Raw genomic sequence first — 16,427 nt, 5'->3', positions numbered from 1 at the left:
TTTTACTGAAACAAACAAACAAGCAAAAATAATTCAATGTGGTTAAACTGCTGACTTTGCAGCACAACTGCTCAGTACCTTAGTGCTGTGGGTCTGTAAAAAGAGGAGGAATGTGCTGCATTCACTAAACAAATCTAACCGTGGCCTCTGTTCTTACAGATCATCTCTCAAATTGGGCTTCCACGGACCCGTTGTGTAGAAACACTGCCTGAATCCACTGGGTAACCCAGCCACCACTGACCATGATCTGCAGTTGTTCACTCTTCCTGTGGTCTCATACCCGGCCACCTGCATTTGGTGGTGCTGCCTGCCAGGTGGCTTCTCAGGTAGACAAGATAAACCCAAATTACTCGCATTCACCTGCCTGGATTCACCCTGTCACCAATCAGCTTCCTTTACAGAGTCAGGACTGTGGAATAGCTAGCCCCTTCTATCCTTGACTGACCTCACTCGCTCACTCACGCTTTTAGAAAAAATTTTTTTGCATCTCCAAGACCCTGAGAGGTCCCTGAGGGGATCAGACCTGGGCTCTGGGTGGATGTGATGGATACACAGGGGAGGGGGAGGGATGCAGGATGGAAGGAGAGCTCATATCCAGCTCTGGGGTGGGGTGGGAGGAGAACTGGGATTCTGGGAGGCCACTCCAGGGAAGGTCCACTAAGAGCTGGACCTAGAAGGGTGACAAGGGGTGATGAATGGAGCTTGTGGCTGAGAGGGACTCCAAGCCAGTGGGACCACCAGGGTCCCTGGGTAGGAGGAGCCCTCCTGTGCTCTCCTCCCCCACAGCTAACTTGGGAGGGAGGCAGCATCTGTGTCTTGGACTCTGGGGATTGTCTTGTTCTCACTGTACCCAAAACCTGCAGAGGGACCTTCAGGCTTCACTGGGTGAATGGGTGCCTGCCTCTTCTCCAGCCCCTTTCTCCACGCTGTACTTTCTATTTGCCCAGGGCTTTGTTCTGGCACTGAGCCATGAATCTACCAAGGAGCAAACCCCTCCAGAAAACCTGTCATTTTCACATGGAACTTTTGATGATGGTGAAGACTTGAAGTGGGTTTCTACAGAATCAGGGGTCCGGGAGTGTCAGAGTCGCCTGAACACCAGGAGGGCGTCTGGGTACCCAGGACGGTGGCAAGTCAGGACAGTGGCCATGAGCCAGACCAGCAGTAGAGGAGCCTTCTAAGTAAGTATTTCTGAGTAACTTTGAAAATTACATGTCATTTGTGTACAGTCCCCCATTATCCTCGCTTTTACTCGCAGCGGTTTCCTTTCTGTGGTCAACTGAGGTCCAAAAATATTAAATGGAAAATTCTGGAAGTAAATAACTCATAAGTTTTGAATTGCATGCTGTCCCGAGTAGTGTGGCGAAATCTCGGGTTGTCCCGCTCTGTCCTGCTCAGCGTGTGAATCACCCTTGTGTTCAGCTAACTTGTCCATTAGTCACTCAGTAACCAACTTCGCTTCAGACCACTTTGCGATCTCTCGGTGCTTGTGTCCAAGTCATCCTTATTTGACTTACTAATGACCCCAAAGCCCCAGAGCAGTGATGCTGGCAATTCGGATATACCAAAGTGAAGTGATAAAATGCTCTGTTTAAGGGAAAAGGGGAAATGTCTTGACTTAATAAAGATGCAATTGTTTGCTGAGGTTGCTAATATCTGTGGTAAGAATGAATCTTCTATCCGTGAAATTGAGAAGAAGGAAAAAGCAATTTGTGCTAGTTTTACTGTTGTGCCTCAAATTGCAAATTTTGCTACCACAGTGCGGGATAAGTGCTCAGTTAAGATGGAAAACGCGTTAAACTTGTCCAATAAGATATTTTGAGAGAGAGTAAGGCCACGTTCATGTAACTTTTATTACAGTATATTGTTATAATTGTTCTATTTTATTGCTAGTTATTGCTAATCTCTTCCTGTGCCTAAACTTTATCATAGGTATGTAGTCATAGGAAAAATCATAGTATTGATATGTACAGGATTTGGTACTATCTGGTTTCAGGCATCCCTGGGGCTCTTGGAATGAATCCCCCATGGATAAGCGGCGACCCCTGTACCAGAAAGCACATAGATTCTGGAATCTAGCTTGCTTCCTGTCCCAGGCCAGTGTGCTGGGCAAGGGCCTCTCATCCATTTTGTGGGCCTTGATTTTACTTTTTGCAAAGTGAATACTCCATCTGTCTCCAGGTTTCAGGGAGGCTGTGAGTCCAGCCAGGAGATGGGGGAGAGGAAGGTGACCTGGGAGGGTGCAGGGAAGTGGAGGGGCTGCTGCTCTCCCTGGCAGCATAACCCAGGCACACCCCAGATTCTTCCCCTCGCTTCTGACCCGCTTCTCAGAAAGGACCAGCCTACCGTGGTGGCTGCTGGAGGGGGCTGGCATGCCAAAGGTGGAATTCTGTCTCCTACCTTTTACCTGGTGGGATGGGTTACATAGCTTGCAGGTGACAGGCTCTGTGGGGGCTGAGAGTCAGGCTCATGTGCCTGCATACCCAGGCTTTCTGGCCCTTCCTGGAAAGAGAGGTCAATGAGCTGTGCCTGCTCCTCCTCTCCCCATCAGCTGTCAGCCCCTGCTATCCTGACCACCCCTGCTTCTCTTGCTAATATGGGCACCACAGTCTCCAAAGGGCATCCTCCTGCCCCCCACTGTGAGGACTGCTGGCCAGGACTCTTAGCCACATTTCATGGGCAGGGAAACAGAAGCTGAGAGAGGCCAAAGGACATGCCCTTCTGGTAGAACTACAACTCCTGCCCTGGTATTCTTTGCACCATGCTGGTGACTCTAAACCTTGGAGTGTAAGAGTTACATGAGACTTAGCTAAAATGCAGATTCTTAGGCCATCATCCCCAGAAAGGAGATCCAGAGCAACTTCAGTGGTGCCTGAGCATCTGTATTTCTTCTAACTGAAGTATAGTTGACTTACAGTGTTGTGTTAATTACTGCTATATAGCAAAGTGCCTCAAATACATATATATAAAATATTCTTTTTCCATTATAATTTATCATAAGATATTGAACATAGTTCTCTGTGTCATATAGTAGGCACTTGCTGCTTATCCATTCCATCTTTGAAAGCCTGCATCTGCCAACTCCAATCTCCCACTCCACCCCTCCTCCACCCCTCTCCCCCTCGGCAGCTACCAGTCTGCTGTTCTGTGCCCGTGATTCTGTTTCTCTTTCTTAGGTTCATCTGCGTCATATTTTAAATTCCATGCGTAAGTGGTGTAATATGGTATTTGTCTTTCTCTTTCTGACTCACTTAGTATGATAATCTCTAGCTGCAACCATGTTGCTGCAAATGGCATTTTTTAAGGCTGAGTAATATTCATATATATATAGACACATCTATATATATACCACATCTTTCTCCATCTGTCGATGGACGTTTAGGTTGCTTCTATGTCTTGGCTATTGTAAACAGTGCTGCAGTGAACGCTGGGGCGCATGTATCTTTTCAAATTCCTGTTTTCTCTGGATATGTGCCCAAGAGTGGGATTGCGAGATCATATGTTGGTTCTGTTTTTAGTTTTCTGAGGAACTTCTACACTGTTTTCCACAGTGGTTGCACCAACTTACATTCCCACCAACAGTGTAGGAAGGTTCCCTTTTATCCACATCCTCTCCAGCTTTTATTTGAAGACTCGTTAATGATGGCCATTCTGACTGGTGTGAGGCGGTACCTTATTGTAGTTTTGGCTTGCATTTCTCTAATAATTGGAGCATCTGTGTTTTTGACAAGCATTCAGGGATGATGATACACCCCTGCACTATACCTCACTTTCTAAACCCCAGAGGTGTGGTGTGGTGGGAGGAGAAATCCAACGGGAAAAAAACCCTTTATTGAGTTCTCATTGGATCAGGTACTTTACATGCATTGTCTTCCTACAAGGAGACATTGTTATTCCTGTTGCATAGTTGAGAAAATTGAGTCTTAGGGAAGTTAAATAGTTTATCCAAAGTCTCATGGCTGGCAACTACAGAAGTCTGTCTTTGAACTTGAGTCTCACAGCTCCGGAGCTCAAATCTCTTCTGATGGAATTATCTGCATGACCCCCTCCTCCCGCATCTCCGACTCCATCTTTTCAGGCTGGAATTAAAGATCTCCAGCCAATGGGAAAGGTGTCGTTCTTGCAGAGCTCCAGCAGGTGGCAGTGTTGGACTGAGTATGTGGGCAAGGGTGGGAGCGGCTAATTGGAGGACCCGCGGACTCAGTGGAAAAGCCCCTTATGTTGGGAAGGATTGAGGGCAGAAGGAGAAGAGGGCGTCAGAGGACGAGATGGATGGATGGCATCATTGATGCAATAGACATGAACTTGGGCAAACTCCGGGAGATGGTGAGGGACAGGGAGGCCTGGTGTGCTGCAGTCCATGGGGTCGCAGAGTCCGGCAGGACCGGGCGACTCAACAACCAGTGGGAAGGTGTCTTTCCTGCAAAGCTCCAGCAGGGGGCAGTGCTGGACTGAGTTCGTGGGTAAGAGGGGCGGGGGAGGGGGAAGAGGAACCGCTAACTGGAGAACCATCCTCTATTGTTTTCCTCAGGTGGCTTTGCAGCCTGTTTCCCTCCCACATTCTAGCCAAACTAGGCTATTAAATCTGCATTTGCTGAGCTGATGTTGTCTGTTACCTCAGATCTGATCTTCGTGGCTGGGCTGCCCCAGGAATTCCGGGTCTCCTCTAACCCTCATCTGGTAGAAGCCAGCTGCAGCTGTGCTCTACGTTTGCCCAGTTATTCATCTGGCTTCCCGACATGCTTTCTATGCGTTACCTAGTTTAATTCCCTCTACCCCCAAGCCCTCTCCGAGTTAGGTGCTGTCATGTCACCTATTTGTTCAGAGGAGGAAACTGGAGCTCCGAGAAGCTAAGCCGCCTGGTGAAGGTCAGGGTGCTGGTTCACTGGCAGAGCCCGGCTGGGACCTGCAGGTTTCTGGCTTCGGAGCTGCGCACTTAATCTTTACCCTCTCATTTAAACTGATGGGGAAAGTGATACGTGGAGAAGGAAGAGATATACATCGGGGAATTAGCAGCATTGCTGGCTTGTGAATTCAGGCCATCTCATAATTCTGGGCCTCCTCTTATTCTCAGGCCTCCGGCAGCTGTGGATGAGGCCCTGGGCAGTGGGGGAGTCCCTGCCCTCCCCGTCTCCAGGCACAGGATGTTTGGCGGGTGCTGTGTTCAGAGCCTGGAGAAGGCAATGGCACCCCACTCCAGTACTCTTGCCTGGAAAATCCCATGGACGGAGGAGCCTGGTAGGCTGCGGTCTGTGGGGTTGCTAAGAGTTGGACACGACTGAGCGACTTTACTTTCACGGTTTCACTTTCATGTATTGGAGAAGGAAATGGCAACCCACTCCAGTGTTCTTGCCTGGAGAATCCCAGGGACGGGGAGCCTGGTGGGCTGCCGTCTATGGGGTCACATAGAGTCAGACACGACTGAAGCGACTTGGCAGCAGCAGCAGCAGTGTTCAGAGCCGGGCTGGTATGGCCGGGCGCAGGGATGGCATCGTGGGGCAGTGAGCCTGTCAGTCCTGTCATCATGAATTCCCAGCTCATAACGTGGTCTAGAATACAATCAGTGCTCAGTTAATATTTATGGAGGGAATAGACATTACTCTTCTTTGGCTGTCTTCCAGGCCCTCTTCCCTGGCCGCTCAGCTCTCGGCCTGCAGGAGTTTCTCCTCGGTGGGGTCCTCTAGCCCTGCCAGGGGCACACATTGGCTTCTTAGCACAGGCTGTCTTCTTGTTCTTCAACTTTCTAGATCTGTCCTTTACCTGTCCTGCCTCCACTCCAGATGAAAAGACCCTAGCAGACATTCTCTCACCTTCCTGTGTGCGTACATCACAGTGTCTAGCCTGGGGTTGAACATAAAATAAGCTCTATGTGAAAACAACAGTGTTTTACCCAAGCAGTACATAGTCACTGTTGCCAAAGAGAAAATAAACCAAAGGAAGAAAATTAAAATCAACCCCATGATAATAGGATCCTTCTCTTCAAGGATATTTTAGTGTAACTGTTTTTCTCTTTCTCTTTTTATTATTCAAGAAATACATGTTTATTGTACAAACATAAAAAATATGGATAAGCAGAAACATTTTAATTCACTTGGAATACCACTTCATAAGCCTGTCAACAATTCAATTAACAATCATAATGGCAGTAACCACCTCTACATGCTGAGGGTCTGCTGTGCACCACTCCATATAATTTTTTAAGAACTTTATTGAGGTATGATTTATATGCCATAAAATCCACACATTTTAATTAATCAGTCATTTTAATGCAGAGACTTTTAAGTAAATTTACAGAGTTGTACAACCATCAGCACAGTCCAATTGTTGAATACTTCCAGTGCCCCAGTAAAATCCCTCAGGACTGGTTATAGTTAATCCTCATTCCCAACCTTCAGCCCAAGGCAGCCACTAATCTATTTGCTCTTTCCATAGTTTTACTTTTTCTGGACATTTCGTATAAATGAAGCAGTGCGCTAGATGGTCTTTATCAACATGAATGGTGATAGATGCTTCTCATTTACAGATGAGGAAACTGAGGCTTTGCAAGGGTAAGTGACCTGTGGGCAGCTGGCACAGGAGGAGAGAATGGAGTAGCAAGGACCCAGCTAAGGTCTGTGTGGCCCACGGTCCTCCGCCGCCTTGTCACTGGGACATGACTTTTCATGTTCTAGCCTGTGCAACTGCATGTTCATATGTGTGTATTTCTCCCAAAGGGATTGATCTCTGTGTATTCTTCTGCCACTTTCTCTTTATAACAGATCGTGAGCATGTTTCTACGTGGATAAGTGTAGAAGTGCCCCAGTAGTTTTGTGACAAGTACTGGGCAGCATTAAAGCATGAGAGCCTCCATGGGCTGGGGTTCAATACCACTTCTGCCACTTACTGGCCGTGTGACTTTGGGAAAGTTACTTAAAGCTTGTACCTCAGTTTCCTCATTTGTGAAAGGAGATGGTAGTGTCAGCTGACCTTACCCAGCTAGCTAGTACAGCCCACCTGGTGCTGGGCATGGCTCAGCCCCTGCCAAATGGGTTTGCTGAAATTTTTGAACTAATGGATGAACCCCGTCTTTGCACATCGATTTCAGCCTGGAAGCTGGTGTTGGGGATGGGACATCTCCTCACTAGACCCGCCAGCCAGAGAAGGTGCCACTGTGCCCCTGCTGTATGCTCTGCAGCTGGAACCTTGGCTATCTTTCTGTGGAGTCGTGGATGAAGAACCTGAAGAGGTGGGGAGATGGACAGCCTTATTCCAGCTGGAAGTCCCTTCCCAGGGAGTTTAGGAACTGAGTTCCAGAACTGGGAAAAATGCTGGGATCTGCTCCAGACTATGCTGGTTTGCAGATTGTGGGTGGGAGGGCAGGATGTGGTAGGAAACAGCTCACCAACTCGAGGGGTGGGGGTGGCATTTGTCTGTGTTCCCTGGTGATTTGGCACCGATGCTCCTGGGCACTTGTACGGTGTTGGCAGACTTGGAAAAATCCTGTAAGGGTCTTTCCTTCAGTAGGGTAAGAGGTGGGGCCACCAGCTTTACTGTCTGAACAGTGGGGTCAGCGAGGCCAGTGTGGGGACCACCACGCACATCCTGGGGGTGGGGTGTGGAGCCAAGGACAGTGGCGAGGAGATGGGTAAGGGGCCTGATCCCGGGGGGAAGCCCTGGCTGCAGTGGTGGGGCTCAACCCTAGAGACTCAGGGGAACCTGCTGGTGCCTTCGGCAGTGCTTGAAGCCGATAGAAATTACCTAAGGGGTTCCCATGGAAATCCAGGTTTCTGACTCCTCTTGAGAACTAGAAATTCAACAGCATAGCTTACATTTCTACAAGGCAGCACCCTGACTGAGGCTGATGCTGGCTGTCCCTTTTGGATTAGGCACCCATTCTCTGGTCTAATACCGTCCCCATTACTCCCCAGCATCGTCTAGCCCGGGAGTCCAGTGCCATAGCCATTCACCCACCAACTCTGGGCCAGTTTCATCTTTGAGTTGGTGATGTCTGGCCAGGGAATGTTGCACTCAGGACCTGGCTCCCTACTTAGGGTGTTCAGGGGGCTGTGGTGGCGGTAACTCCAAGCTGAGACCTGAAGACCCAGCCTGTCCTACGATGTGTGCCAAGCAGGAGGTCCAGCAGAGGCTCTGAGGCAGGAAAAGGCTCCTGTGCTCTGGGAACTCCTGGAATGGGTGCTCAGGACAGACTGTCCATCAGGAGGAGGAGAGAAAGCCTATTAGAACAAGTCAGAGAGCCATCCCAGCTGTGAAGAGATAGGGCAGCCAAGAAGGGCCCACTGAGGCTGCTACAGGAGGACTGAGCTGTCAGAGGCTGAATGGAACTGGCAGTCAACGGGCTGTTGACATATCTCTGCCCTGGGGCTGAGCTGGTTCCTGGCTATCAGGGAAGATTCTGCCCTCCCCTCTCAAGGGGGAGTTTGGTAGACCATCCCCACTCAGTGGAATCCAAGCCTCCTTCACCAGCTCTGGTCTCATTGACTGGGATTTGACATCAGGGCTGGAGCTGGGCTGGGAGGGCAGCTCCTGCACAGCCAAATGTTATGCATCCCGAGGGCCCCCAGGAGTCCTCCCACCCAGCCAGTGAGCCAGCAGATTCAGGGCCTGGAGCCTGGAGCATAGAGGGGAAGAAGTGCTGTGGAGCTGCCTTTTGGGGTCCCTTTTGTGAGCTAAGTCGCTTCAGTCATGTCTGACTCTTTGTGACCCCATGGACTGTAGCCTGCCAGGCTCCACTGTCCATGGGATTCTCCAGGCAAGAGTACTGGAGTGGATCACCATGCCCTCCTCCAGGGATCAAACCCTTGTCTCTTATGCCTCCTGCATTGGCAGGTGGGTTCTTGAGGGGAGAAGGCAGCTCAGCTGACCTCTGTGTCCATGTGACTTTCTCTCCTGGGCCCCAAAGAGGCAGCTGGACTCATCCTGCTGGGGAAGGAGCAGGGTCCTGAGCCTGCAGGAGTAGGGGTAGGGTGTGCCGACTTACGACTTGCTCTCCCTTGGGGCTGTTCTGAGCTCTGGGTGCTTCCTGGGACTTCAGAGAACACAGAGGCCTCCCCCCCACTCCTTATTTTAAATATAGCTTGGAGTTGGTGATGGACAGGGAGGCCTGGTGTGCTGCGATTCATGGGGTCGCAAAGAGTTGGACACGACTGAGCGACTGAACTGAACTGAAATGAATTTTCTCTAACTGTGAAAGAAATGTATGTTTATTATAAAAAATAGCTAACGAGGTTAGACTATGACCTTTGTAGTCCATATGTTTCTGTGGGGTGCACTTGCATGGGTGTGAGGTAGGGACTGTGGAGGGTGAGGGGCACTCGACTTGGACAACCTGGGTTCAAAACCTGGTTCTGACACTTGGCAGCTGCATGGCCTCCATCCAGGGAGCTGCTTGATTTCCTTGTGCCTCCATCTGTGAAATGGAGAAAATGGCATCATCTTTCTCATGGGATGATGCAGGTCACACTATTTTATGACGTGTGTTTTTCACTTTACTACTGCAGTCAGTATGGATGTTATTCCATAAACCTGGGCATGTAAGCAGAGGCAGATTAGATCTTTAAATCAAATATTTTCTCCTTTAGCATATCCACCCTGCCCCATTGGTGGGCTCTCCATGTCCACACCTTGGGCCTCCCTAGGACTGGCCTGGAAATAATGAGTCTTGTCCCGGGTCCTTTGCTGGGCTATGGGCCCATTGCCAGGTGTCCCTTCATGGTGAGCCTGCTGCAGGTTCTGTGCTGGGTTTGCTCAGGGAACTTTCGTCAAGACTGACAGTGCGGGGCTGGAACTCAGGGAAAGCCCCCGGGGCAGGCTGCCACCCTTCTCCCCGGGCCTCCAACGCCCTGTGGTGCAGAGGAGGGGAGACCCGGGAAGCGAGGAGGGGCAACGAGCGCCTGCAAAACCTGATCTCCCCTCTCTCCTCTCACTTCTCTCTCCCTGTCAACAGCTTCTCCCTTTCCCCCTGCAGATCGCCCCGGTGACTTTAGAATTTAGAACTAAAACCCAGAAAGGAGGTTGCCTTGCATCACCAGACTCCCCTGAGGCCAGCAAGCGGAGCCGCGGCTCGTGTGGGCAAGGAAGGAACGCAGGGAGAGCAAGCCACAGTAGCTTCTGTCCTCGCCAATGCTTCTACACAGTGACAACACCACCAGAGAGTATCTCAACTTATTATTCTGTCACTGTTTTCTAAATGTAATTAAGAATTCTTTTTTTACAGGGTAACCTGTATTAGCTGTAAGATAATCCAGCACGTTGGCATTTCCGGTTTCCCCAGTGCTTTCCTGTTACATGTAACTAGAGCGAACATTCTTACACCTAAAATGCAGGTGGATCTCTGGTGTTTTCTCGTAATTCCTGGCAGTAGGGTTACTGGGTTAAAGAGTCTAGCTTAAAAAATTATTTTCTTTATTTTTAAAAATTGTGGTTAGAATAGATAATGAGGCCTACCTCAACAAATGTTTAAGTGTACATACAGTATAGTTAACTGTAGGTACAGATCTCTATAACTTACTCATCTTACATAATTGAATTTTTTTAATGTGCCATGGAAATAGGCAATCTATCTGAGAATAACTGAAGGCTTATACACACTGGACAGCACCTAGCTTGTCCTCCTCCTTTAGCCCCTCATCCGGCTCATTTCCAAGGAACTTGGTCTTTTTTTGTCCTCTAGCATGCGTGCATGCATGCTCAGTCATGTCTGACTCTTTGCAACCACATGGACTGTAGCTGCCAGGCTCCTCTGTCCATGGGGATTCTCCAGGCAAGAATACTAGAGTGGGTAGCCATTCCTTTCTCCAAGGGATCTTCCTGACCCAGGGGTCGAACCCTTGTCTCCTGCATCTCCTGCTTTGGCAGGCGGATTATTTACCATTGTGCCACCTGAGAAGCCCTGATGGTTGTGTAAATTCCCAGGCAGAGTCCTGAGTTCTTCCCAGGGATCAGAGGCGACCTCTGGCATCACTCCAGGGACTTCACAGGCTTGACTCTTGGGTTCCAGTGGCTTCTTTCTCTGAGGTGTTGTGAAATCCCCCTGGCCACATAGCACCTGGGGGAATGCACCTCCTTCCTTAGTGGCTTCCCCGACAGTAGCACCTGGAGCTCACCTCACATGGGCCCAGGGATGGGGAACAGACAGGTCCTTAAGAAGCAGATGCTGCTGGCACAACCCTGGGGTGGACCCTGGCAAGGGGAGAGGCTCCTGAAGAATGTACACATCTGCTTCATGGCAGAAAAGGGCACAGATAGGCTGATGCCCTGGAGTTCTGATGGCATTGTGGGGAGAAGGAGGCAGTCTGAACAACACACGCTCATTCCTTCATTCTTAGAATTGAGTAGATTTATAGCTGAAATTCGGCCTCTGTACCCTGGTACTAAATAGAATCTCAGAGACAGAGTCTGGGATGAAGTAGAAAAGAATAGCTTGATTGTTTCCCCAGGAAAAAGGGCCACAGCAGGCTAATGCCCTCAAAACTGTGCATGCCCCCTGGAGGGTGGTAGTGAGGTTTATAGCAGTGGTTCAGAGAGGAGGGTGTGATCAGCTCATGGACATTCTTCTGATTGGTTGGTGGTGAAGTAATTGGGAGTCAGCATCATCAACCTTCTGGTTCCAGCCGGTCTGTGGTCTCCATGCTTGTGGACAGCGTACAGTTAACTTCTTCCACCTGGTGGGGGCTTCAGTGTCTGCAGAACAGCTCAAAGATATTGTTAATGTATGTCCCTCGAGGAGGAACCGGGACCATGCCCCATGCTGGGGTTTCTTCACTGCTCCTCCCTCGTCTCTTCATCCTCTCCCTCTGTGATTAGCAACTGTTTGAACCTGTCCTTCCTTTGGAACTCAGGAAAGGTCATGGAGGCTGAATGAAGCCTGTTTCCTACAAGCAAGAAACGAGGGATAAGGAAAGGCTTTTGTGCCCAGGAGCCCCACAGGGGCCTGCTTGGGTTCAGCTTTTTCTCTTCTAACGTTTTCCCTCTGTCATTGCTTCCAGACGCCCATCTGCAAACTGGAATGGGTCTATGATGGAATTTTCATTTGTCTGTGGCAAACTGAGAAAAAAAAAAAAAAAGGACTTTGTGTGAATTTTTAATGAGGCTGGGTTTATTTAATTTCAAGGACTGTCTTTTATTCTGAGGCAATGACCTTCCTTTTGGTGTTAAAATGTTCTTTCTTTTATGAAATGATTATGAAAGTAAATGGCATTTTCTTTCATCTCCTCACATAGCAATTGAAAAGCCTGGAAGTTCTAGGTGGGGGCCCTTCCGTGCATGACCCCACTTTCAACTTCTGTGTTTGTATGTAGGTTTATCTAGTTAAAAATTTAAAAAATTAGAGTCCACCGATAAGTCCTTTCAAGGGTGAGCCTAGCCCGTGACTTTACTTCTCATCACATTGCTTCCAACAAACTATTCACTCAACAAATCTCAAGAGCCCACCACACTATGTCCCAGGCCTTGTCCTGGGAGCTATGGTCGGGGGGGTGGGTCGCAAGCTTCCCAAGGTCTCGACCCTCCTGTAGTGGGCTGAAAATGACCTTGCAACAGATATCCGTGTCAAAGCTCTTAAACTTGTGAATGGACCTCATTTTGCAGACACTGTGATTCAGTTACAGATCTGGAGAGGGGGCATTTTCCCTGAAGTATCCAGTGGACCGTCGATGCAGTCACATACATCCTTACAAGAGGGAGGCAGGGAGAGTTTTGAGAGACACACTGAGGAGGAGGAGGTGGTGTGAAGATGGAGGCTGAGACTGGAGTGATGCAGCCTCAAGGCACGGAACACTTGCAGCCTCCATGGGCTGGACGAGGCAAAGAACAGATTCTCCCAGGAGCGTTTGGAGGGAGGGTGGCCCTGTCAACACCCTTTTTTGGTCAACAAAATCAGGTGACCCTTCATTTTGGAGTTCTGGCCTCCAGAACTGTGAAAGAATTCCTGTTGTTTTCAGTTGTCAAGTTTGTGATAATTTTTTATATCAGGAAACTAATATTCCCTTCACTAAGTCAAAGAGGGCAGCTAAGTCAGACTGAGTTACTGGGCTTGATTGTCCCGCAGGAGTCAGCATTTACTCTACTGCTTATTACAAATCCTGTGTCATGAATTTGGACTGGTCCGAATTCTTGTGGTCCAGCCTTGCTGGAAATCCTCCAGATCTCTCTCTCCCAGGCTTGGACCTGCCCCTGAGACCTTGCTTCTCACTCTACTCCCCATGGATTATACCCCGGCCCCCAGCTAGTAATGTCAGTGTCAGGTGTGAACTTTACTCCAAACACAGGTGTGTGCAACAGCTAGTTCACGTTTCTAAAACGGGTTGAATCTGCTGCAAGATTCCATGGTTCTGGGTGGTGGGTGATTCCGTTGCAGTCATCGCTCAGGCCCTTCCTTGTCCCTGGCATGTCCTGAGGTCTTGTGTACCAGGGGTTGGTGGGGGGCGGTGTGTATGGCTCAGACCTTGTGTCCACACGCTTGCAGCTGATCCTTCGTTGTTCAAGCCTACGGGGTTTTGAAAGCGCGTGACTCTCTATCTTCTGTGCCTCGCTGGCTCCTGGAAAGCACACAGGGCACAGCCTCTCAAGGTGTGTCGCAAGACATCCCCTTTGATCTCCAAGCGCATCACTGCCTGCGAGGGCAGGAGGCACCTGCAGACCACTTGATCCTCTCAGCCCTGGAAGGCATTTCCTATTGCTTCCTTTTCTGAGTCTTTCTGTTTCTCAAACTCCCACACTCACCTTTCTCTCTCCCTCTGAGTGACAATTCAGAGGAATCCCCCTGTTACAGGTTGAATTGTGTCCCACTCTTAAATTCCTAAATTGAATCCCTACTTCCTACCACTCCCCTATCAGTGACTCTATTTGGAGATGGGGCCTTTAAGGAAGTAATTAAGGTTGAAATGGGTCGTTAGGGTGGGGGCTTTCAGTTCAGTTCAGTTGCTCACTCATGTCCTACTCTTTGTGACCCTATGGACTGTAGCACGCCAGGCTTCCCTGTCCATCACCAACTCCTGGAGTTTACTCAAACTCATGTCCATTGAGTCGGTGATGCCATCCAGCCATCTCATCCTCTGTCATCCTCTTCTCCTCCTGCCCTCAATCTTTCCCAGAATCAGGGTCTTTTCCAATGAGTCAGTTTTTCGCATCAGGTAGCCAAAGTATTGGAGCTTCAGCTTCAGCATCAATCCTTCCAGTGAATATTCAGGGTTGATTTCCTTTAGGATTGACTGGCTTGATCGCCTTGCAGTCCAATAGACTCTCAAGAGTCTTCTCCAACACCACAGTTCAAAAGCATCAGTTCTTAAGCACTCAGCTTTCTTTATAGTCCAGCTCTCACATGTATACATGACTACTGGAAAAACCATAGCTTTGACTAGACAGGCCTTTGTTGGCAAAGTAACGTCTCTGCTTTTTAATATGCTATCTAGGTTTGTCATAGCTTTTCTTCCAAGGAGCAAGTGTCTTTTAACGTGGGGCCTTAATGGCATTTTTTTTTTTTTAAAGTTATTATTTAGTTAGTTTTGGCTGTGCTGGGTCTTTGTTGCTGAGCAGGCTTTCTCTAGTTGGGACAAGCGGGGGCTACTCTCTAGTTACCGTGCTAGGGCTTCTCATTGGGTGCCTTCTGTTGTGGAGCACGGGGCTCTGGGTGTGGAGGCTTTAATATTTGTGGCTCACAGGCTCCAGGGCTCAGGCTCATCAGTTGTGGTGCATGGGCTGCCCCGCAGCATGTGGGATCTTCCCTGACCAGGGAACAAATCAGTATCCCCTGCATTGTGAAAAAGATTCTTAACTACCGGACCATCAGGGAAGCCCCTAATGACATTCTTAAGAGAAAGGGACACCAGGGATTTGTGGGCACAGACAAGAGGCCAAGTGAGGACACTGGGAGAAAGCGACTGTCTGCAAGCCTGGAAATGAAGTGTCATCAGAAACCAGCTCTGACGGCACCCTGATCTCCGACTTCCAGCTGCCAGAACTGTGAGAAAATAAGCTTCTGTTGTTTAAGCCCCCAGTCTGTAATATTTTATTCTGTCAGCCTGGCAGACTAACGCACCACCTCAGTGAAGCTGTGTGTGTATGCTTAGTCGCTCAGTAGGGTCTGACTCTTTGTGACCCCCTGGACTGTGGCCCGCCAGGCTCCTCCGTCCATGGGATTGTCTAAGCAAGAATACTGGAATAGGTTGGCATGCCCTCCTCCAGGGGATCTTCCCCACCCAGGGATCGAACCCGGGTCTCCTGTATCTCCTGCATTGGCATGCGGGTTCTTTACTACTAGCGCCACCTGGTGGGTTTTTTCAGTAAGGCTGAGTTTTTCAAAACGTCATTCTTCTGATGGCCACCCTGCTTCGTTTGCCCAGAAACGCCCAAGGCCCTGAGGAAAAGGACCGTCCTGTGAGGTGATGTTCAGAGACAGGTAAGCACCTGCAGTTCATGGGGTCGCAAAGAGTCGGCACAACTTAGTGACTGAACAACAGCAAGAAGCACCTGCAGCTTCCCTCTAAGGCGCCAGGAGCACCCAAACACAGCCAGTTCACTGTCCTGCCATTTAGCCCTGGTTCTGTTTGCAAGCACGTGGCTATCCTGGGGCTGTGTGCTCCTCAACACGTTCCACTCAGGACACCAGTGCTCAGAGCCTCCAGCTCCCCCTGTCCGTGCCTGGGCAGGACAGGTACACATGAGGCTCAAACCCTGGAGGTGAGGATGGAGGAGGTATAGGAGTTTACTTATCAGTGTTTCCCAAAATGTATTCTGTAAGGTAAGAGGTAATACCTCAAGGAGTTCTGTGGTGTAAGATTAGGGAACTGTTGGGTTGAGTTAGGCATATTTGGGGTTTTGTTTTACATTAGGTTTCACAGTATCTTTAATGTGCTAATATCCACTGTGAATCTCTAAGGGGAAATTCACATAGACAGCATTTCCCAAACCTAGGGGACCACTTAGCTATCTTTTCACTGAGCATCTCTTTGGTTCAGTGTTTGGTGGACCCCATTTTGAGTTCTGTTGATACTCAATGGAGAATTATAAAGTATGAGATCTGGAAAGGATGCTTGAGATTCATTAGTCTGAAGCCCTTGGATTTAAATTTGGGAAATTGAGGCTCAGGGAGGTTGAAGGGACTTGCCAGGATTATCCACTTGTTAAAAAGAGCTGGGGCTAGAACCCAGGTCTTCTGATTCCCAGCATGGTATTCTTTTCTTTCTTTCTTTCTTTTAAAAAAAAAAAAAAAAAAAAACTTTTAATTTTGTATTGGGGTAGAGCAGATTAACAATCAGTATTGTGATACTTTCCAGGGAACAGTGAAGGAACTCAGCCAAACATATACATATATCCATTCTCCCCCAACTCCTCTCCCATCCAGGCTGCCACATAACATTGAACAGAGTTTCATGTGCTATATGGTAGGTCCTTGTTGGTTATCCATTTAAAATACAGCGGTGTGTACTTGT

This window comes from Bos mutus, chromosome 7 (assembly GCF_027580195.1).
Source record: "Bos mutus isolate GX-2022 chromosome 7, NWIPB_WYAK_1.1, whole genome shotgun sequence".
NCBI lineage: Eukaryota > Metazoa > Chordata > Mammalia > Artiodactyla > Bovidae > Bos > Bos mutus.
This window is presented reverse-complemented; position numbering follows the sequence as displayed.